The following is a 25,623-nucleotide window of genomic DNA, read 5'->3' as shown; positions in this document are numbered from 1 at the left end:
TCTGGCCAGGGTGAAGCACCCCCTTTTGCCTTTCCTCACTCAGACGCTTCGGGAGGCAACCTCACACTGGGTGTATTGGAAGCAGCGGGAGGGAATCACCACAGCGAAGTGGTTTATTCCCTCTCCAAGCGCCCAGACAAGGGAAAATCACCAAAAGACTCCTCTGGCAGTCAGAAAAGCCTGAGATGGACGGGATTAAAGGAGGAATGGCAGAAAATTGGCCAGGCCTTCGTGCCACTCTCAAATTTCCTGGGAAATTTTTCTTGGCTCGAGTTCTTAAGTAGAAAATGGTTCTTAAGAAGAGGCAAAAAAATCTTGAACACCCGGTTCTTATCTAGAAAAGTTCTTAAGTAGAGGTGTTCTTAGGTACAGGTACCACTGTACTTCCTTTTTTCAATGTTATCCTCACAAGTGTTTATGAGTTTTGTTAAATCCTTGCTGGAATGAAGGACTGCACTCTTGTGGTAAGTAACGGTTCTTTATTAACGAGGAGTAACGGTTTACAGAACTAAAAAAGACAAACATGGCCGTGCCTGGCAGCTATATATATGCCGGGCTGCCAGGCTGAGCCAACCAATCACCTTGTAGTATTTTCCTGCCCAAGGAATATGGGGCGGGCACAAGGCCTAACTGTCCTCTGGACACAACAAGTTTGGTTGAGATAAAAGTTCTTATTCAAATTAACAGAGTTGAAAGGGACCTTGGAGGTCTTCTAGGCTTGCCTCCTGCTCAGGTAGGAAACCCTATTTCAGACAAATGGTTGTCTAATCTCTTCTTAAATACTTCCAGTGTTGGAGCATTCACAACTTAATTGTTCCAACTATCAGGAAATTTCTCCTTACTTGATTAGTTTCTATCCATTGCTACTTACTCTGCCCACAGATGCTTTGGAGAATAGCTTGACTCCCTCTTCTTTGTGGCCATTAGCTTCTATTGTCAAATGGAAATTTAATTCTTCCTGTGTTAAATCACAACACCACAAACACACTTATGGCAGTATTATAGGAAGGAAGAAACAACACTTATTTATTTATTTATTTATTTTGTCCAATACACAATGAGGGTTTTAGTGGGTATATATCAATACAGTGATCTCTCGATTAGCGCGGGGGTTACGTTCCAAGACCTCCCGCGCTAATCGATTTCCGCGTTATAGTGGTGCGGAAGTAAAAAACACCATCTACGCATGCGTGCCATTTTTTTCATGGCCGCACATGCGCAGATGGTGGAGTTTGCATGTGGGCGGGCGGGGAAGACCAAGGGAAGGTTCCTTCAGCCGCCCAACAGCTGATCTGCTCCGCAGCGCGGAAGCAGCGAGGAGCCGAAGATGGGGTAAAGGCAAAGGGGAAACCCCATCTTCAGCTCCTTGCTGCTGCCGCGCTGCGGAGCGGATCAGGTGTTGGGCGGCTGAAGGAACCTTCCCTTGGTCTTCCCGCCGCCCAGGCAAAGGGGAAACCCCAAGATCGCTTGCCGCTTGCCGTATTGCAGCTTGGAGCCTTGCTTCGCCTCCTTCGCTGCAATACGGCAAGCGGCAAGCGATCTTGGGGTTTCCCCTTTGCCTGGGCGGCGCTGGGGCCATGCGGAGCCGCTCATCTAGGGGGACGTGGACCGGCAAGGTGCCCTCCGCTCTCTCTTTTTCTCTCCCTGTTACCGGTGTGGTATAAGAGAGAGAAAGAGAGAGAAAGGAGGGCGACTTGCCAGTCCACGCCCCCCTGGATGAACAGCCTCGCATGGCCCCAGCGCCGGACTCCGCTGTTGCCTCCGCCCCCATTCAGCTCTGCAGCTGAGAGGCCTTCCCGGCACAGCCCTCCCCAACAGCTCCTGCCGCCAGCGCAAAAAAGAAAAGAAAAAAAAATCCCCAAAAGAGGCAGGCACAAAGCGGGGGCACAAGGGGAGCTGCCCGGCAGAGGTTGCTTTTTTTCTTCTCGTGGGCAAGTGGAGGGGGGGAGAGAGAAGGGAGGAAGAGAGTGTGAGAGAGGAAGAAAGAGAGAGAGAAATGATAGAAAAAAGGGGAGAAAAAAAGAGAAATGAGAAAATGATTGAAGCATAGTGACAGGAAAGAAAGAGAAAGAGACAGAGAAGTGACTCTTGGTGATGACGTATGACGTCATCGGGTGGGAAAAACCGTGGTATAGCAATAAAACCGTGGAGTATTTTTTAATTAATATTTTGTGAAAAACCGTGTTGTAGCGTTTCGCACTAATCGAGACCGTGCTAATCGAGGGATCACTGTATACACATAGTAAAATACATGATGAAGGTTATAGAGGAGATACTTATAGTAAAATATATCTAAGAAATAATAGAAAAGAAGATATAGGAATAGAATATATCAATGAAAGAATAGAAGAAGAGATATAGGAATAAAAGAAAGGTACAGGAGATATAGGAGAGCAATAGGACAGGGGATGGACAGTTTGTTCTGGGTTTTTTGATCAACAAGATTCACATTTGACAATAACATCAAGAATAACATACTCAGAAGCTGACACCGTAGGAAATTATCTTTCTGTGGCATATACCGAAGTTGGCCAATTGGGTGATTACCTAATGCAGTGTTTTTGAAACTTGGCAACTTTGAAAGGTGTGGACTTTAGCTTCCAGAATTCCTCAGTATTTTTCAAACTTAGCAACTTTGAAAGGTGTGGATTTCAGCTTCCTTAGTTCCTCAGCCTGTGTACTGGCTGCAGAATTCTGGGAGTTGAAGCCCAAATTTCTTAAAGTTTGGAAATTGAGAAACACGGATCTAATGCACTGCATCTACCATTGACTGTTTCTTCAATATACTCTATGCAAGGGGGTGGGCAGTTTGAAATGCATTGAAGTGGATTAGGGAAGGAGAAGCTCATTTTGATGTTCTATTCTGAGAAAAGTCAGAAAAAGCTGTTTAGTAGACATGCTTAATCACATCCCATAAATTCTCATTTCAGTTACAACTGTAGCATAACATTGGGTGAAAAGATGCTTGAAGAAGGAGATGATTTTTTACTTATTTAGGAAAAAGCGATATTTTATGGGCAGATGTGCTGTACCTAACTGAGTAGCTCACTTAGGGATTGTCAGCCTTAAAACCCAGGAAACTGTGACAGTATCTGACTGGACAATATGTTAGAATTTCAATTTTCTTAGATCATGAAGTAATAAAGGCAACAATTAAAATAGGCAACACAACCCAGAATTGGCACTTGTCTTTAGTCCCTGCAATGAGAAAAAGGAAGTAAAACTTTGGTTGAACAGATATTTTACAGCTAATTTTTACAGGTAAGTTTTGGAGTTAAAATCTTCTTAAAGACCTCCTGTTCCCATTCTCCATCTTAAACTGGTACAAAAATCTAACATACTTATGCTATCAAACTTTGGTCCTCTGGCTAATGAAATTTATGTAGTCTCATAGGATCTTAGAGGTTATAGTAAAATGTTGAAGCTCACAAATGTTTGCCCACTGTTATACTATCTTGCATTTCTTAGAAAAATAGTGCACTACAAATATACTCTCTGTGTTGTCGGGACCGTCTCCTGCCACATCCCTCCCTATTAGATTGCACAGAATCGGCCTTCTCAGGGTCCCATTGACTAAACAATGTAAGTTGGTGGGACCGCGAGGGAGGGGCTTTTCTGTAGCCGCCCCGGCTCTATGGAACCAATTACAACCACTACCACCCCGATGTTCGTACTGCTCCCAATCTACTGGCCTTTTGAAAAGCTGTCAAGACCTGGCTTTGCCAATAAGCCAGGGAGCCATGAATCTTAACATCCAGCATGCCCAAATCATGTTCAATTGGTATGTATGCTGTTGTTAGATTTAGGGATTTTATTGAGGATTATTTTATAATGGGTTTTATAATTATTATTAATATTTGACTTCTTTTTGATGATTGTATTATTGTATTGTTTTGTATTGTTGTAAGCTGCCCTGTGTCCTATGGGATTGGGCAGTATAGAAGTTGAATAAATTAAATTAAATTAAATAATTGTCTAAATGAAATCATCTTCTACCACCACCACCACCACTAATCCCCAAAAATAAGAACAGAGAGCTCTCTTTTGCTGCTAAAATGGTTAATTTCTAGCCTGCAAACCAAGATGGGAAAAAGGGTTTACATTTTTGTAATAACATTTGAGCAATGGTGGGATCCTGCTGCTTTAACAACTGGTTCAGTGACTGCACAAGTATGCAATGTTATGAAAACTTACCTCCTACACCACTGCAGAAGAGAAACAAAGCTGAGGTGTGGCCATCTGCTGTGCCACGTGAATCAGCTGAGAAGATATAGAAACATAGAAACATAGAAACATAGAAGTCTGACGGCAGAAAAAGACCTCCTGGTCCATCTAGTCTGCCCTTATACTATTTTTTGTATTTTATCGTTGGATGGATATATGTTTATCCCAGGCATGTTTAAATTCAGTTACTGTGGATTTATCTACCATGTCTGCTGGAAGTTTGTTCCAAGGATCTACTACTCTTTCAGTAAAATAATATTTTCTCATGTTGCTTTTGATCTTTCCTCCAACTAACTTCAGATTGTGTCCCCTTGTTCTTGTGTTCACTTTCCTTTTAAAAACACTTCCCTCCTGGATCTTATTTAACCCTTTAATATATTTAAATGTTTCGATCATGTCCCCCCTTTTCCTTCTGTCCTCCAGACTATACAGATTGAGTTCATTAAGTTTTTCCTGATACGTTTTATGCTTAAGACCTTCCACCATTCTTGTAGCCCATCTTTGGACCCGTTCAATTTTGTCAATATCTTTTTGTAGGTGAGGTCTCCAGAACTGAACACAGTATTCCAAATGTGGTCTCACCAGCATTCTATATAGCGGGATCATAATCTCCCTCTTCCTGCTTGTTATACCTCTAGCTATGCAGCCAAGCATCCTACTTGCTTTCCCTACCGCCTGACTGCACTGTTCACCCATTTTGAGACTGTCAGAAATCACTACCCCTAAATCCTTTTCTTCTGTAGTATTTGCTAACACAGAACTGCCAATACAATACTCAGATTGAGGATTCCTTTTCCCCAAGTGCATTATTTTACATTTGGAAACATTAAACTGCAGTTTCAATTGCTTTGACCATTTATCTAGTAAAGCTAAATCATTTACCATATTACAGACGCCTCCAGGAATATCAACCCTATTGCACACTTTAGAGTCATCGGCAAATAGGCAAACCTTCCCTACCAAACCTTCCCCTATGTCACTCACAAACATATTAAAAAGAATAGGACCCAGAACAGACCCTTGTGGCACACCGCTTGTAACCTGACTCTGCTCAGAATACTCGCCGTTAACAATAACTCTCTGATGTCTACGCTTCAGCCAGCTGCAAATCCATTGAACTATCCAGGGATTAAGTCCAATCTTCACTAATTTATCTATCAGCTCTTTATGTGGAACCGTATCAAAGGCTTTGCTGAAGTCCAGGTAGGCAATATCCACGGCACCACCTTCATCCAACACCTTTGTGACATAGTCAAAGAAATCAATGAGATTAGTCTGACATGATTTGCCTTCAGTAAAGCCATGCTGATTTGGGTCCAATAAGTTATTGTTTTTTAGGTGCTGATTTATCCTCTTTTTGAGTAGAGTCTCCATCATTTTAACTACCACTGATGTCAAGCTAACTGGCCTGTAGTTACCAGCTTCTTCTCTACTGTACATATAGGTCAATAAAGCGCATGGGCAAGCGGGAGGGCCCACCTGATTGATGAAGAGGTTCGCTCCCAGCTGATTGTTGGAGCATCCAGTTCACCTGAATTGGTCTGAATTGGTAGAATCCTACCCCTGCATTTGAGCTTTTGATTATGCAGTAGATGGCACTTGCACAAGGCAATCAGACTCCCAGGGAAAGGAATACCTATTGCTAACTGTTCTGCCCCAGTGATGATCCCCCAGGAAATGGGCCCCCACACACTGATTTTACAAGATTTAAGCATTTAATTCTAACATTTTAGGAGAAGTTCTAACATTTTAGGAGAAGCCACCCCGAGTCTTCGGAGAGGGGCAGCATACAAATCTAATAAATAAATAAATAGAAGTGAGGTTTGAATTTAAAAGTTCAGCAAAAATCAGGAAATAGGTCTTTTTGCTGCCAGCTGCTGATTAGAGTTCCCACAATGGGCCAGAGTCCAAACAGAAACCAAAACAAAACATTTCCTTGATCACACAGATCTCATTCACAGACTCACTCTGAGTTGGCAGGAAGCCCAGAGGTAATTAGTTCGACTTGCCAGTTTGTAATTCATCATTGAAGCAATAATATCCAAAGAGAGAAGTCCGAGTGAACAGCTGGAACATAACAAAAGTTGACTTCCACACTGAAGCATCACGTGGCTAAGCCTTAAATAGTCTAAGGGCATGCCCAATTGTTCTTCAGATATATTCATGCAAAGACCTTCTCTTGCTTAGCCACTCCTGCCTTCTGGCAGCTCTGCATGCCCTAGCATCAAGAAGAGGCTCCTCCTCTTCTCCTAAGTCACTCACGTGCACCTCGGGAGGTGCAGGATGCCCTGGTTGGCCCTGGTTGGCTTTCAGCCTCTGACACCATATCCTCTCTGACTTCCTCCTATTACACGGGCCTAGGGTACTGCTCCACAATTGCCTCTCAATCCTCGGGATCCATGACCAGCTGTGTGAGACACAGACAGGCCACAATACTAAACATTGAAGTTTAAGAAGGACAAATGCATTTTAATCCCTGTTGATAAATCCATATTTTGTAATCTGTAACAAAAACAAAAAAAATCATTTTAATGTTTGTAATATTATTGGTTTTATCTAAAACAAATCAATTCCATTTAAAAATATGAAGATTGTTCCATTCCCCACTGAACAACTGATTGATGTACAGGTCTGATTTCTTTAGAAATGTCAATCCAACAACTATTTTTCTTTTTCCAACTATAACAGGTGCAAAATTTCATAGGACAGCTTTACAAGTCTCATACACTGTGGGCATTTTGGGTGGATAACAGTGATGCATTTTTCAGCAATATTATAAAGCTTTGCTTTGATCCAGGAAACTCAACTTTGCAATAAATTTGAACAACTGACAAAAATCCATGCTTAAGAAAATGCAATTGGTCAAATTAATATATTTTTTTTAAAAAAACCAGTAGAGTTGTTATGAGAAGGCAGCTGCTTTTTAAAGATGAAAGAAGAATACCTTTTCAGGCATTTGACTTCTGAATAAACTGACTGGCTAGTGAAAATTTTGCTAGCTAAAGAATGCAAAACTATAAAAATATACTCTTCTTGTGATAATTTTAGCTGCTCTTCCTTGGTTCTCAATCTAAATTCAAATTTCTTGGATAAAATAGCAGCCCTGGATAAAACCATTGGGATGTAGGGGTGAATTATAATATTGTCTCAATTTTGCTACATAGTAAACCAAGGATTTTTATTCCTTATAAAAGTCAGTCCTGTCCTCTATTCATGTTACTTTGATTATAGTCTTTAATTGATATTCCACTTTCTAGGCAGTTCAGGTAGACCATTAAAATGACTTCAGGCGAACAGATGGAGACAGACTTTTGATAGTGTAATAGATAAGTAAGATATAATCTAGCTTTGCTGTGTTGAATATTTACTGTGGGTAATTTCCAGTAATGTGTTCAGTCCCTCCATCTAGGTCAGAGCAAGCACTCACATGTTGCTCCTAAAGTAGACTCTACTCTTTAGTAGTGCAGCTACTAGAAATATAGTTTTATGTTTGTTTATTAGACATCAGGAAATGTTAAAAACAGTACTCTAGCAAAGAGCCAGTTTGGTATAGTGGTAAAGGCAGCAGTCTAGAAAACAGGAGACTGTGAGTTCTAGTCCTGGCTTAGGCACAAAGACAGCTGAGTGCCTTTAGGCCAGGGATGGGTCGCTACCAGTGTGGTAGGTGACTGGGCACCAGTAGTGGCTGCCAGATTTCACAATTTGTGTGTGACTGCTCCAGTGCAAGTCCTATGGGCACCAACATCTTTTTTCTTCAACTTTTCATATTTTTTGCTTTGTGTCCATGTGCAGAAGTAAAACCTCACAAGGGGATGCTTGCGTACCCATCCTTTCATGAGATTTTGGCGTGTTTTTGCTTCCTGAGTGTTGTGGTTAGCTTTGGCCCAGCTCATGCCCCAAGGACTGTGGATGTGGGGGAGACATCCACATGCTGCAGGTCTGGTTTGCCCCCGGTGGAATCTGAAGATGAAGGCTCCTCTGACCAAGAAGACATGAGTGACAGGGAGGAGGAGAGTGGGGCAGACAGCTCAGAAGGAGATCAATTATCTAGCTCCTCCTTGGATTCAGAACAAGAGTTAATGATACAGCCACGCATGCGGAGAGCGATGCATAGGCAACAACAACTGAGAGATTATTATCAAAGAAAATGAGGCCACCTGTGGTTGGGTGGGGCTGTGATAATTAGTGAGACTGCTATAAATAGCAGCCTGTGGGTTTGGCCATTGTGGAGGATTATCTGATCGTTGTGTTTCATGACTGCTTTACTGACTGACTTTTTGTGTGCTGACTTTTTCCTGCTTTGAAACTAAACCAGAGCAAAGTGTGTTTCACTTTGTGAAAGAAGGACTTTGAATTGCTTCACAGCTGCAAGCTAAGTATCACAGGACTGATAAGGGACTTGTATAAATTACCAGTTTGTTTGGAGACAAATGCTCTTTGCTATACCAAAAGAGGGCTTAGGTTAAGTGAATTTTCATTATAAAGAACATTGTTTTGAACTTTCAAATGTGTGTGTGTCTGACATTTGTACCTGTGAATTTTTGGGAGGATTCTACCAGAGAGCCCGACAGAACACTGCGCATGCACGGAAGCAAAAACATGTTGAGGGTGCATGTCCATGCGCCCACGTAGTGCACATGCACACATGAGACAACTAAAGCTGTGCGTACAGAGCACCAGTAAGAGTCAGTAATAGCAATCTGCCCCTGCCTTAGGCCAGTCATTTTCTCTCAGCCCTAGGAAGGAAGCAATGTCAAACCCCCTTCTGAAAAATCTTGCCAAAATTGCAAGGATTTTCCAGGCACTTTCCACGAATGAATTTGTGTGACCTGGAAGAAAAGTTTGCAATTCCATCTCTGAGTATGAGTTCACCACAGGGCTGTGCCTTGAGTCTGTTACTGTTCACCTTGAAATGACCCATGGCTGCTGTGTCACGTCAACCATATCAACCACTAGCACCAGCCAACTGTATTTGTGACACAGTTTTAAATGTTCATTTGACTGAGTTTCATGTTTAATGAATAAAAGAGATAATAAAAATGATCATGATGACGAGAAGAAGGAGGAGGAGGAGGAGGAGGATATGAAGAGGAAGAGGAGAAGGAAGAAGAAGAAGAAGAAGAAGAAGAAGAAGAAGAAGAAGAAGAAGAAGAAGAAGAAGAAGAAGAAGAAGAAGTTCTATAATAAAACTACAGTTGCTGTTGAAACCAGCAATCTGTTCATTAATGAAATATCTAAGTGAAAACATGAGGGTGCTTATAATCTTATAATATGCTCATTTGCTTATGGCTTTACTTCTGCTTTGTTATATTCTTATTATATCACATGCTCAGTAAGTATGGCAAAGTACAACAACTAATAAGTGACAGAAGAAGAAAAAACCCAACTCCTATTGTGGCTTTCTTTCTAACAAGTAAACATATATTGCAGAAGAGACGGAGTAACGACTCGGACACAAGAGCTGGATTTAAACTTGGGTCATTTTATTATAATAAATTTGCATAATTTATTAATTAAATTAGCATGAATTAGCATAAATTTGCATAAATCAACATACTCAACTATGACCCGGAAACAGTGGACCTGCAGGGTCAAACAAACACTTCCGGGGCGGAAATGACGTAAAAGGTCAACATTCCTGGGCAACTATGGGCGTAATCGATGCTGGTCCAGGTGAGGGACCTCTCCCTCACCTGAGACCCTGCCATACACTCGCATGAGGGGGGTCCCGCCGGCTCACCCCTACCCTGGGACTTCAATAGCGGGACCCAAAGACAGGTTCCCCCCAAGTGCGCAGGTAGCACCCACCATGGGCTTGGAGAGAACCTGTCAATCATCCCCAAAGATGCCCAAGGGAGAACGCGCAGTTGCTGAAACCACCCAGATTTCCGCCCCTAACCTGCCTACCCAATGACCAGAGGTAAGCCAATTAACCTAATTAAATGCCAACACCCCCTAACCGCACATCCATCTCCCCAGTGTGGAATGGGCGAAAAAACAGCCTGGCCTAATGGGTGAGGCTGCAAAAAATTCCCATTCGGCCCCAAAGGCGACCCACTAGGCACACTGCAAAATAGGGAAGGGCGGGTGGGTGTCTGCTCTTGGCACCAGGTCCGGGCGAACAGGCTCTCTTCCCGGCCTGCTGTCCCTTAAATAGGGCCAGCAGGCCCCGCCCGGACCCGACGTCATGCCCAGCCACGTGGGCAGGGCATTCTCGGCCGAAATCTCGCCTCGCGAGATTTCGGCCGAAAACAAGATGGCGGCCGCCATCGGAAGGGTCCGAGTCTGCCCGGCCCTTCCGCAACAGCGCCGTGGGGCCGGTGAGTCAGCCGGCGATATTGCAGAAGAGACGGAGTAACGACTCGGACACAAGAGCTGGATTTAAACTTGGGTCATTTTATTATAATAAATTTGCATAATTTATTAATTAAATTAGCATGAATTAGCATAAATTTGCATAAATCAACATACTCAACTATGACCCGGAAACAGTGGACCTGCAGGGTCAAACAAACACTTCCGGGGCGGAAATGACGTAAAAGGTCAACATTCCTGGGCAACTATGGGCGTAATCGATGCTGGTCCAGGTGAGGGACCTCTCCCTCACCTGAGACCCTGCCATACACTCGCATGAGGGGGGTCCCGCCGGCTCACCCCTACCCTGGGACTTCAATAGCGGGACCCAAAGACAGGTTCCCCCCAAGTGCGCAGGTAGCACCCACCATGGGCTTGGAGAGAACCTGTCAATCATCCCCAAAGATGCCCAAGGGAGAACGCGCAGTTGCTGAAACCACCCAGATTTCCGCCCCTAACCTGCCACGGAGCGGGGGTCAGATCTCTATCTTGGCCCCCCGACTCCCCCCTCTATCTGCGCCAGCTCACGCAGAGACCGCTGCAGGTCCTGTAAGAAAATGGCGTTCCCCTGCTCTGACAGGTGAACGCCATTGGCCCGGTAAAGCCACGGCCGATCTACGGTGATGAGGGGATGGGCCACTACAACCCCACCTAAATTCCCTGACTACCCTTCCCAGGGCCTTATGGCCTCTACACCTGACCCGGTGAATGGCCCTAAGGGAAAAAGGCGCCCACAAATATCCCTAGGGGATCGAAGACCGCACCACATAGATGGCGGGCCACACAGCGTGAAGCCACCGCAGGCTCCCGCAAGCCTGGCGGGTCCCCAGCCGACCCCCAAGCCGTACCGGTCCTTGCCCCCAAGAGCAAGACCAGCGACCGGGGCGCAGCAATGGGATGCCGCCCTCCCCGAACAACTGGGCGTAGCCATGTGACCACCCGCCCAGCACCGCCTGGGCGCAGCAATGGGATGCCGCCCTCCCAGCACACATCCAGGCGCAGCAATGAAATGCCGCCCCTGGCACCAACTGGGCGCAGCAATGGGATGCCGCCCTCCCAGCACACATCCAGGCACAGCAATGGAATGCTGCCCCGGCACCAACTGGGCGCAGCAATGGGATGCCGCCCTCCCCGCACTAACTGGGCGCAGCAAAGGGATGCCGCCCTCCCAGCACCACCTGGGCGCAGCAATGGGATGCCGCCCTCCCAGGACCGATCTGGGCGCAGCAACGGGATGCCGCCCTCCCAGCACCTCCTGGGCGCAGCAATGGGATGCCGCCCTCCCAGGACCAACTGGGCGCAGCAATGGGATGCCGCCCTCCCAGGACCAACTGGGCGCAGCAATGGGATGCCGCCCTCCCAGGACCAACTGGGCGCAGCAATGGGATGCCGCCCTCCCAGCACCACCTGGGCGCAGCAATGGGATGCCGCCCTCCCAGGAACAACTGGGCACAGCAATGGAATGCCGCCCTCCCAGCACCACCTGGGCGCAGCAATGGGATGCCGCCCTCCCAGGACCACCTGGGCGCAGCAATGGGATGCCGCCCCCCCAGGACCAACTGGGCGCAGCAATGGGATGCCGCCCTCCCAGCACCACCTGGGCGCAGCAATGGGATGCCGCCCTCCCAGGACCAACTGGGCGCAGCAATGGGATGCCGCCCTCCCAGACCAACTGGGCGCAGCAATGGGATGCCGCCCTCCCAGGACCAACTGGGCGCAGCAATGGGATGCCGCCCTCCCAGCACCACCTGGGCGCAGCAATGGGATGCCGCCCACCCAGCATAGCGGTAGAAACGCCCGTCCTACCGCACACCCCGTCTCCCCCGCCAGACAACAAGGACCCAGCCGCCACGACGGCAGGGTCCCCACCCCCGACGGCACCGTGTTGCTGAGTGGTCTCGGAGCACTCATGACCCAAAGCAACACCGTCGGTCCATCCTGGCGGGGTTGAATAGAAGGGGACCAAAGGGAGCCCTGGCCTAAGATCTACCCCGGACCCTCAACTGGCCGTTCGTAGCCTAAAACAGGCCGTCGACCGCCAGCGGTCAGCATCCCCGAATCCTCAGTATCGAGAACGCCGTCACCGTACTAGAGGCGGCGCCACTGCGGAACGAGCGTTCCCACAAGCGGCGGGATCCACGCTTGGCCTGGCCAAACCCTGTACTCCAAAAACCGCCCGACTAAGGCAATGAGATGGAAGGCCAAGAGGACCTAGCAACCAGTGATAAGGCCCTGGCCAGCCGTCCCGCATCTTCACTATGCGGAACTCACCATAAATCCAAAAACCAGCCCCCGCCTCAGACAAAAGGCGAGGCCGGCCACCTGGCCCTCAAGTCCTAACTGAAAGGCCACACTGCCTAAACTGGACACAAATATGGCCAGGTACACAACTGGGGCAGGCCAGCTACAAGGGGTAACCTGTAACCTGCCTGAACCCCCTGAACTCTGCACCTGTCTGCTGTGAATCCCCCAGAGTGCGGGCACCACAGAGGGGGCCATAGCCCAGCAGACCTTTACTCTCCTACGCCCGGGAGACCCCCCAGACTCCAAAGGTGGCCGGGGAACGCCACTGGCGACTCCCGGGCCCATGGGGTCAGGGTCCAAACCTGGACAACTGACCACGGGACAGGGCATCAGCGACCCCGTTATCCACCCCGGGGACATGCCTAGCCAAAACAATGCGTTTAGGGACAAGGACCTGTGCACAAAATGGCGGACAAGCCGCATGACCCTGTCGCTCTTTGAGGACAGGGCATTCACCACATGGACAACCGCTAGGTTGTCACACCAAAAGTGCCCGGTCTTGTCCCTAAACTGCTCCCCCCAAAGCTCTAAGGCCACTATTAAGGGGAAGAGCTCCAGGAACGTCAGGTCCTCAACCAACGAAGAGGCACTCCATTCCGGAGGCCATGCCGACCAGCACCCCTGGTCACCTAACACTACCCCGAAATCACCAGTCCCCGCGGCATCAGAGCAGAGCTGCAACTCAGCTTCCCAAAAGAAGCTCGTGCCTCCAGAAGGACAAACCATTAAACCTAACCAAGAAATCCCGCCACACGCCGAGGTCAGCCCTGACCCCAGCGCAAAGGCGGGTACGATGATGGGGCAGACGGAGCCCCTCCATCGTGTCTTACAACCTCCTGGAAAAACCCTACCAGGAACAACCACCCGACAGGCAAATTAAGAATGCCTGCCAATTCCTGAAGCTGCCGTAGGGTAACCTTCCGGCAGCCCAGCACCTCATCGAGCTTTCTTCTGATCCTAAGCAACTTCTCTAGGGGCAACCTAGAAGATGGCACCTCCGAGTCCAATTCAATACCGAGACAGGTAATCCTGGTGGCGGGGCCCTCGGTCCCCTCAGAGGCTAAAGGCCCCCTCAACAGAGCGCAAAGGGCTTCGAAGACCAGCATTAGAGCAAAGCAATGCTCTGAACGCGCAGGCCCCGCCAACAAGAATCCATCGAGGTAGTGAACGACCGATCCCAGACCGCTGCGCCTCCTGAGCGACCACTCCAAGAAGGTGCTAAAACTCTCAAAAAAGAGAGCATGGGACAGAGCAGCCCATTGGCAGTGCCCTGTCCACAAAAAACCCCACCTTCGCAATGGAAGCCCAGAAGCCCGAATCCGTCTGGGTGTATGGGGAGGAGCCGGAATGCCGACTCAATGTCGCATTTTCCCATAAGGGCTCCAACCCCACACTTCCTAACCATGGCACGGCCGCATCAAATGATGCGTACCGCACCGAACAAAGTTCGTCAGGAACGAAATCATTCACTGACTCCCCTTTAGGAAAAGACAAGTGGTGAATCAACCTAAATTCACCCCTCGCCTTTCAGGGGACCACCCCTAAAAAGGGGCCCCTCCCCTGCAAGGGATCCTGAATCCCTGTGAGAAACCTAGCAAGAGAGCAGCCGCTCTCGAGCGAGGGTGGTAGTCCCTCAACCAACCCTCGAGCATGCTTACCTACTTGGGCTGGGCCCATTTTCCCCCAGTAGTTGGGGTTTGTTCCCTGGACCCCCTCCCCTTTTAACCGTCCCCTTTTAGGGGCAGGGGCACACCGAAGCGGCATGGGCACCCTGCCCTCCCGCACGCACGGCTGTACCTACAAAAGGGGGCGAGAACAAGCCCCCCTGCAGCAAAGCCCTGACATGCAGCAAACGGGTCCCACACTGTGGTGGCCCCCGTACATTAATACCCCTGGTCCCGACGGGTAAGCCTTCAAAAGGGGCGGAGGCACTACGGCCCGCGTTGGCGGGGTCCGAACCCCCCCGCCCCGGCTACCCCAGGCCATAGCAAAAAACTGCCCCAGGGGCCCGAGCCCCCGCAGTAGGAGCCGGCGGGGGGGGGCAAACCTGGTTACAGGTGCCCCCCCCCGAAAACCCCCAAAAACTAGGACCGGGTGGCCACCAACCGTAGTCCCCCCCCAGCAGGACCCACGGGGGGGGGGGGGGGGCTTCCTGGCTACCCTGGCCGAGGGCCTCATCGCCTTCCCAGGCACAGCTACAATGGGGCAACTAACTATTCAAATAATTAATGTTGGACCATAACTGTTTTACTGGTTTGACTACAACTTTACTGAAAGAGTAGTAGATCGTTGGAACAAACTTCCAGCAGACTTGGGATATAAAACCACAGTAACAGAATTTAAACATGTTTGGGATAAACATATAGCCATCCTGAGATAAAATCAGTAAATATTATAAGGGCAGACCAGAGGGACCAATAGGTCTTTTCCTAACTTCAGTGTTTCTATATAAATAATTAAATAATAGTAATTATAAATATCTGTAGTATTATTATGTATGTTTTGTTTTACACCATGATTCTTATCTTAACAATAATGAAACCGGGGCTGCCCGGCCCCAAAAGAGGGCAGCAAATGGCCTCTGCCCAAACAGGCAGCGCAGCAGCAGGAAGCTGCCGCCAAGGGCCTAACTGCCCTCCGCACAGGGGCCACGAACCGGGGGGGGGGGGAGGCGCACACGCGAGCCCTCCGCCCGATCCCCCCGTTCCCGAGGGGGCGACCGGAACGATCCCCCCCTGGACGAAATAGAGGGGCCAACAGCCGAAAACGGCACAGGCCCAGCCTCCCCACCGGACCCGAAGGCCATTACCGCTCCACGAGCCTCCGATGAGGCTCTCAAGATGGCGGCCGCAACACGCAGCCGCCTATTACGAAGCGGGGGGGGGGGGCTCACGCCGGACTCCAGCCTAGCCTGAAGAGGAGAAGACCGCAGGCCTCGGAAGGGCTAAGCTGCAGCCTCCTCAAGCCTCCGACGAGGCTTCCACAAGCAGCGGCCGCCCACGCGGCTGCCGAAGGATTCCACGAGCAGACAGCCATGTGTCTGCTCTTGGCACCAGGTCCGGGCGAACAGGCTCTCTTCCCGGCCTGCTGTCCCTTAAATAGGGCCAGCAGGCCCCGCCCGGACCCGACGTCATGCCCAGCCACGTGGGCAGGGCATTCTCGGCCGAAATCTCGCCTCGCGAGATTTCGGCCGAAAACAAGATGGCGGCCGCCATCGGAAGGGTCCGAGTCTGCCCGGCCCTTCCGCAACAGCGCCGTGGGGCCGGTGAGTCAGCCGGCGATATACTACTAGGCAGCTGTGAAAAGCATGATGAAGGGACTGGATGGAAGACAGCTTGATACACTTAAAGATAATGAAACACCTAATTCTTTGAATGAGAATGATCTGACAAAACTTGATGTTAATCTTATCTTCCAAAATGGAGGAAAACTTTCAATCTGGAAAACCGTAGTATACTCCATTTGCCATCATTCTGGGAAGATTTTAGAATAAACCCTAAAAAGATCAACCGATAGAAAATTTCTAAATGATGTGGTAAGCACCAGAAGTCCATTTTCCAAGGAAAAAGTCTTTCCAGTCTAAATGTATCTTATTTTTTTAAATTGGAAAAGTAGCTCAGTAGATTGTGGAAATTATGTAGAAGTAATACATCTTCATTTCATCAAAGCATTTGACAAAGTACACTATGACATGCTGACATTCTAATTAGCAAATTGCTTAAGTTTAGGCTGGATGGCATGATAATTAAGTAGATACATAGCTGGGTTAAAAACTACTGAAAGAGGGCTAAATAGTGGCAGTTCATCAAACTGGAAGTGATATCAAGCAGTATGTCATGGTTCAGTCTTGGGTCTTCTACTGTTCAATGCTTTTCTTAATGGCCTGGATAGAAGAGGTGAAGGGGATGTTTATCAGATTTGCAAAAATGGATAGAATAGTTGCCATTTTAGAAGGTAGAAAGGTTCATCTTAATATTGATAGCTCAGAGAAATGTAAAGAATAAAATTGGGATTGAAACAAGTGCGTTTGTACTCACTAAAGAAACAGGAAGGATATTTACAGTTGCGGGATACCTGATTTAGCAATAATGCTTAGAAAACAGATCTTGGAATCACAGTTGACTACACACTGGATATGAATTAACAGTTTGATGCCACTTCAAAAAGAGCAACTGTAATTTTGGTCTGAATGAATGCCAGTATAATTTCCCAACTGCAGGAAAAAAAAAAAACAATGATAATGTTTTGCAACATTTCAAACATTAGTGTTAAGTACTATCTCCACTCCTATGCATCACATTTTAAAGACCCAGAGAAACTGATAGGTTAAAAAAATACATTACCTAGCCAGGGTGTGATGGAGCAAATGAGTATAAATGGAAGAAACTGTAATTAGCACAACTTTTGTAGGTTACAGAGGTTCTTTGTGTGCAGCACATTTTCTTCAGTATTTCATTGCCACGTAAGATCCCAGAATTCAAATCTGTAACAGAATTAGCCATGGTAACAATTTTTAAATACCAGGAAGGCTTTCCCACAGAAGAAAGTTGAGACTTTCATTCCACAATGCAAGATGTTAAATAATCAATTCAAATTATAAGACAGAAGATTCCAGTGCAATGTTAGAGAAAAATCTTCTTAACAAGTCAAAGCAGTTTGAGAACAGAACCAGAAATGTAGTGATCTTCCCTTTAATGGATAGGGAAATGATAATTTGGATTCCTTATGATTCTTGACAAATGTCCCTTGTCTTTTTATATACATTGAAAGCATATGCACCAAATATAAATTCCTTGTGTGTCCAACCACACTTGGCCAATAAATTATTCTATTCTATTCTATTCTATTCTATTCCATTCCATTCCATTCCATTCCATTCCATTGCATTGCATTGCATTCCATTCCATTCCATTCCATTCCATTCCATTGCATTGCATTGCATTGCATTGCATTGCATTCCATCCCATCCCATCCCATCCCATCCCATCCTATCCTATCCTACTCTTCTCTTCTCTTCTCTACTCTACTCTACTCTACTCTACCCTACTCTACTTTTGCAGTGGAGGCTCAGCGAACAATGTGATCATGTTAAACTCTGAATCTATGAGAAGGTTGAACAATTTCCCCTTTCCCTTTAAATTATGAATAGAACCCTGCTCCCCCATCTGTCTGGGTTCTGATGGGAGGATATGGCAATAAATCTTAGACCTCCACATACTTAACCATTTTCAGCAATTAACACTTAGGCATGACTCAGGATTCTTTTTTAACTTTATTAGATTTGTACCCTGTTCTTTATTACTTTATAAGTAAGTCAAGAAGATGAATATACCTAATACATCTTCCTGCTATTATTTTTCCAATTGTGTGAAGTGGGTTGGGTTGAGAGAGAGTATCTAACCCAGAGTCAATCAACTTTCATGCTATCATGTCTAGGGTGGGACTAGAACTCATATTCTCCTGATTACAAGGCAGCACCTCTGAGCTTGCATTTCTCTTTTACCTACCAACATTTAAAACATTAGGGTATTTCTTCTCTCTCTTTTTAATCTCCTGTATGCCGCTCCGAGTACTCGGAGAGGGGCGGCATACAAATGTAATAAATTATTATTATTACTATTACTATTATTATGTCAATACAACACAGCAAACGACATCACTATGCTGGATTTCGTATTTCATCACCAGTCAGGTGCTTTCCAAGCACCTAGGACTGCGTGATGTAGCGGCGAATTATGTTTGCCAATCCCAGGAAAGTGGCCTTTTGCAATTGACAGATGGAGATTTTGTGAATTCCAATGGTTTTCAAATGTCCGCTGAGATCCTTTGGCACTGTGCCCAAGCGTGCCAAGTACCACTGGGACCACTTTCACTGGCTTATGCCAGAGTTGTTGCAGCTCGATTTTTAGATCTTCGTATTTCACTAATTTCTCTAGCTGCTTCTCCTCAATTCTGCTGTCTCCTATTATTATTATTATTATTAATTATTAATTATTAATTATTAATTATTAATTATTAATTATTAATTATTAATTATTAATTATTAATTATTAATTATTAATTATTAATTATTAATTATTAATTATTAATTATTAATTATTAATTATTAATTATTAATTATTAATTATTAATTATTAATTATTAATTATTAATTATTAATTATTAATTATTAATTATTAATTATTAATTATTAATTATTAATTATCAATTATTAATTATTAATTATTAATTATTAATTATTAATTATTAATTATCAATTATCAATTATCAATTATTAATTATCAATTATCAATTATCAATTATCAATTATCAATTATCAATTATCAATTATCAATTATCAATTATCAATTATCAATTATCAATTATCAATTATCAATTATCAATTATCAATTATCAATTATCAATTATCAATTATCAATTATCAATTATCAATTATCAATTATCAATTATCAATTATCAATTATCAATTATCAATTATCAATTATCAATTATCAATTATTATTATTATTATTATTATTATTATTATTATTATTATTATTATTATTATTATTATTATTTTCATTGGATAGCAATCTTAAGCAAGGTTTCCATGAGTATGAAACCCAGACTCTTCCTTTAGAATAGAACATAATAGAATTCTTTATTGGCCAAGTGTAATTGGACACACAAGGAATTTGTCTTGGTGCATATGCTCTCAGTGTACTTAAAAGAAAATATAGATTTGTCAAGAATCATGTGGTACAACACTTAATGATTCTCATAGGGGTCAAATAAGCAATGAAGAACAATCAATATTAATAAAAATCTTAGGATACAAGCAACAAGTTACAGCCACACAGTCCTAAGTGGAAGGAAATGATGAGAAAAAACTAGTAGAAATGGAAGTTCAGACTTAGTAAAAAGTTTGACAGTGTTGAGAGAATTATTTGTTTATTAGAGTGATGGTGTTCGGGGGGAAAAAACTGTTCTTGTGTCTAGTTGTCTTGGTGTACAGTGCTCTGTAGCGACGTTTTGAGGGTAGGAGTTGAAACAGTTTATGTCCAGGATGCAAGGGGTCAGTAAATATTTTCACAGCCCTCTTTTTGACTTGTGCAGTATACAGGTCCTCAATGGAAGGCAGATTGGCAGCAATTGTTTTTTTTCTGAAGTTCTGATTATCCTCTGAAGTCTTTGTCGGTCTTGTTGGGTTGTAGAATGACCATATCCTACTTGCCTAAAGCTGCTGATACAGTTCTGCAGAGGAATCATTGAGTCTGTCATCTGCACCTCTATAAGGTTCTACAAATCACACCAGACAGTTATAGAGGTGCAGATGACAGACTCAATGATTCCTCTGTAGAACTGTATCAGCAGCTTTAGGCAAGTAGGATATGATCATTGTATCCAACATTAGTTTCTGTGGATATGAGAACCAGAGAATGCATATGCAGCATAAAAAAAATGCCCAGAGAACAAATCACTCTCCCTATTGAATTTTCACCAGCTATCATTTTCTATCCTTGAAAATGCACACAGCTTCTGTTGTGACAGAAGCAAGACGAAGAGGATGTGCTGCTCAGTGTAACCAGAACATTTGTGTCATTGATCTTTTCATGCCAGTGGCTGTGAAGTCCCACACTTAGCACACTGTTGGATGCGGCAGTACCCTCTTTAATGACCAACTGAGAGTTTCATCCATCACTACAGACAGCTATTTTGTCGGCACCAACCAGCTTTATTTATCAGGCCACATGGTTTGCTGAGATACCAGAGGTGGAGAATGGGGGAGAAAATACATTACTAGATGTCAGAACACCAGAAGTACATAACTGATGGGCATTATTTGAGCCCCGTCAATTTATAATATTAGCTTTCTTCTTTCTACCAATTAATCTCTCCCTTTCTAGAAGCCACTGCTCCCTAGAAACAAAGCCAACTCCACACAAGCAAAGTGACTGTCACTTGCAATGAGCGTAGTTTTGTTTGTAGAGAGATAAACTGCCAGGAGGGCATGACTTGGAGCCCATCCTGGCTACTGCTAAGTGCCTTGCTTTGAGGTTTCTTTCAATGGGAAGTGGCATGGAAATGTTTCAAATTAATGAGACGGGGGGGGGGGGGGGAGGACATGTTTTGCAATACAGAGCCACTGGCAAAAAATAAAATAAAATGCTGCCTTGCCTATCAGTGGGATATTAAACCACATGACTACGAAGAAAGAAAAAGAAATATGAGAGGCAGAGGGGAAATAAAGAAAGAGAGAATAAAACCAGAAATAATCCTTTGATTCTAATAGTCAAGAGACTAGCCCTTTCTGTGAAAAGGAGGCTGCCATCAGGACCAATCAGGGAACAAATGCTGGGTTAAAAGGTAAAGGTTTCCCTGTCCAGTTGTTTCCAACTCTAGGAGCAGTGCTCATCTCCATTTCCTAGCTGAGGGAGCCAACATCTTCTGAAGACAACATCCATGGTTGAGTGGCCAGCTCAAGGCTATATGGCAAAGGTGCATGGAACACTGTTGCCTTCCCACTTATTAATTTTCTCCTATCAAATAAATAAATATAAATATAAATATAAATATAAATATAAATATAAATATAAATATAAATATAAATATAAATATAAATATAAATATAAATATAAATATAAATATAAATATAAATATAAATATAAATATAAATATAAATATAAATATAAATATAAATATAAATATAAATATAAATATAAATATAAATATAAATATAAATATAAATATAAATATAAATATAAATATAAATATAAATATAAATATAAATATAAATATAAATATAAATATAAATATAAATATAAATAAATAATAATAATAATATCATCTGAAAATTGAGTTGCAGTGATTCTAGCATAAGCCAGTGAAAGTGGTCCAAGTGGACCTTGGCACATTCGGTGCAGTACCAACTGCAAAAGGCCACTTTACTGGGGTTGGCACACATAATTCACTGCTACATCATGCAGTCCTAGGTGCTTCAGAAATGCCCGACTGGTGATGAAATATGAAATCCAGCATAGAGATCTCTTTTGCTGTAATGTATTATTGATGATGATGATGATGATGATGATGATGATGACAACAGCAGCAGCAGCAGTAACAACAACAACAGAGCTGTGGGGGACCTTGGAGTCTTTATTTTGTCAAGAATATAATAATACTGATGATGATAATAATAATAATAATAATAATAATAATAATAATAATAATTATTATTATTATTATTATAACAACAACAACCACCCCGAGTTTTCAGAGAAGGGCCGCATACAAATCAAATAAATGAATAAACGGATAAACAGATAAACGGACAAAAAGACAGACAAACAGACAAACAAACAAACAGACAAACAAATAAATAAAAAACAACAACAGAGTTGGAAGGGACCTTGGGGGTCTTCTAGTCCAAACCCCTGCTTAGGCAGGAAACCCTACACCACTTCAGACAAATGGTTATCCAACATCTTTTTTTAAAAAAACTTCCAGTGTTGGAGCATTCACAACTTCTGGAGACAAGTTGTTCCACTGATCAATTGTTCTGCAAGGAAATTTCTCCTTAGTTCTAAGCTACTTCTCTCCTTGTTTAGTTCCCACCCATTGCTTCTTGTCCTGACCTCAGGTGCTTTGGAGAATAGTTCGACTCCCTCTTCTTTGTGGCAACCCCTGAGATATTGGAACACTGCTATAATGTCTCCCCTGGTCCTACTTTTCATTAAACTAAACATACCCAGTTCCTGCAACCGTTTCCCATATGTTTTAGTCTCCAGTCCCCTGATCATCTTTTTTGCTCTTGTCTGCAAATCTGCAATCTTTTGATCTACTAGGTGGGCAGGAACTGGAGTAAGTTTTGGAGCTCACCCTGTTGCGTAGAGCTGTGGTTTCAAACCTGGGCTGTCACTCTCCAGCTGACAAGCTCAGTATCTTTAACCGCTCACCTATCACGCTCCAGATAATGATACCATTCCATGATTTGCATGATGCATTTGAGCAAATTGGTGGCGATAGACTCGAACTGGAGTTGTTGGTTGGAAATGTGCGGCAAGCTTGGTTTGTAGCGTGGACCAAGCTTGGTTTGTAGCATGGATACCAAGGTATCTGGGTCGACCAGAGTGGAGGCTAAGTTATAAATTGTTGGTCTGCAATAACATAAAATATAGCTCATTTACTGTCGTCTTCAGCATCTTGCAGGTTACTGACTTGTAAGAATATTCGGAATTTGGACATGTACGATGTCCAGGATTCTGTATCTTGATTGAAGAATGGCGGTGGTGGAGCCATGACCAAGCTCATGGTTGCTTAAGCGGGAGTTCGACCTCCTCGTCGCCACTGTTAAATCACTGCACTGGAAACTTATCTTCATTCAAACAGAATTTATTCACAGAGTAAAACAAGTAACAGCTCCTATCACGAACAACTCCCAACAAGGGCAACGGCTAATCCGTTGCCCTATTTATAACTTTTCTTATGCGTGGGCTTTTTCCTAACAACCGTTTGGTTTTGGCGGCAATCTAAACTTAGCCGGGTCTTAACCAATCAGTGATTTTCTATATTTTCTTTTAAACGGACACAACAGTTCCCAGCAGGCCAATGGCAAAGATTGCTCTGTGACCTGTGGTTGAATCATATTGGAAGGAATACGTTTGCCTAAGTTTTACTGTATTGCCTCAAAACACTCTATTTCTGGTCTGTTTATACCAATACTTCTTCCAACTTGTTTGACAGTCACTCCTACAAATGCCCAAGCTTGAGAGAGAAGAATGAACTCAAGGTCAGTCTGATAAGAAAATTTTGCCACTTTCCATGCTGCAACTAACTTATTTTCAAAATCCAGAGATGCTTAAGAATCTGCTTTTTGCTTTGTGAGAACAGTTTTTTTCAGAGGATTAAAAAAAAAAAGGATGGAAAACTTTGGCCAGTGTTCACAGGGTCAGTCCAGGAGTGAATAATCCCTCAGTGGATTTATTTTTCCTTAGAGTAGACAAAAATATAGCTGAGCTTTATTACTGTTAAGTCTTCATATAGCCATGTTTTCTTCTAGAAGCACCCCTCCCAATTAGATTTGCTCTGTAAGATGTCCATGGTGGAATTTTCAAACTTATTTCCTGTTTTTCATTGGGTGATACTATTTAGTATAATTTTTTTCCTCATTAATTACTTCAGTAGGCCTCCTATCTGCCAAATATTTATCTGTTTTCCCAGACATTAGATCAATGTTTCTCAGTGTTGGCAACTTTAAGTTATGTAGATTTAATTCCCAGAATTCCTCCAGGCAGATTAACAGATTTTAACAGATTAACAGAGTTGGAAGGGACCTTGCAGGTCATCTAGTCCAACCCCCTGCTCAAGCAGGAGACCCTGCATCTGCCTCTACCTAGGATCAAACTCACAACCTCCCAATTGTGAGGCAAAAGCTCCACCTCTAGGCTACAACAGCTATCATGATGGCTAAGGAATTCTGGGAGTTGAAGTCTGCAACTCTTTTTTTTTTTAAAAAAACAATCTTTATTAAATTTTCCATTAAAAATATGCATGCATACATACATACATACATACATACATACATACATACATACATACCAGGGGTGGGCTACTTCCCGGACCGGGGGGGGGGGGATGCAGTGAGGTAGCAAAAATGGAGCTCCACCCCAGAGCACCCAATTGGAAACTGAAAGATGTTGAAAGAAAATGCAGGGCGTCCTGCATAAGCCACGCCCACAGTGTGGTAGTAAAAGTTTTGGTAGCCCTTCACTGATACATACATACTTACCTGTGTGTGTGTGTGTGTGTGTGTGTGTGTAGTTAAAGAAAACAAAAACAAAAACAAGAACAAATAGACACAAATTACAAATAACAAACTAACAACATATAACATATGACTAAATCAAAACTGTAACAACAGATACAAATCATCAAACTGGTTCATTCTTCTTCAACAGCCTCTTACCACTATTATCTTAACTATGTACCTTTTTAAATATTATAATTTTATTTTCACATATGAATTGGGTCACCTATTTCAATTTCAAAAGCTGTTTCATTCTTTTCCCACAATATTCAATCTTAATGTGTACAGAAAGTAAGAGGATATTCACTAGTACAGTATAATGCAATAATGTTATACAATGTAGTACCGTATTTTATAACAAAAAGCTATTTCATAATAGATTTTGATGTTTGTTTTTGTTCTAACCTAGTGTGCTATCAATCCCATGCTTTGCAAAAGTTTCATTTTTGTCCTGCACTTCCATAGATAGTTTACTCATCTCTACTGCTTCCAAAATCTTCAGGACCAACATTATCATGGACGGCATTAAATTCATTTTCTAATGTTGAGCCAAGATAATTCTGGCTGCAGTAATAATGTGTAGTATCAAATATATATCTTCTTTGGTTACTTTCTCCCTAAATATACGTAGTAAAAAAATTCTGGCTTTAATTTAATATTTTTAATTCTATTCCAAAATGGTTTTACTTTGGGCATGTCCACCGTTAATGGTAATACGATCCCCTAAATCTCTTAAAGTGGTTGAGGATGAGAAATATTGTTTTAGATAACTCTGTTGGCATCACTTGTTTGTGGATTTCTGGGAGTTGAAGTCCACACTGGGTCCATGGCTGGAAATATAGAGAGTTTCTACCTTATACCAGAAAGGGAAGATAATGTTTTCAGTTGCAAGCAAAACTGCATAAGATAAAGAAGCACTGACGGATTTAGATGAATTAAGGTCATCATATGTAATC

This window comes from Erythrolamprus reginae, chromosome 1, assembly GCF_031021105.1.
Source record: "Erythrolamprus reginae isolate rEryReg1 chromosome 1, rEryReg1.hap1, whole genome shotgun sequence".
Taxonomy (NCBI): Eukaryota; Metazoa; Chordata; class Lepidosauria; order Squamata; family Dipsadidae; genus Erythrolamprus; species Erythrolamprus reginae.
Note: the sequence above shows the minus strand (reverse complement) of the source record.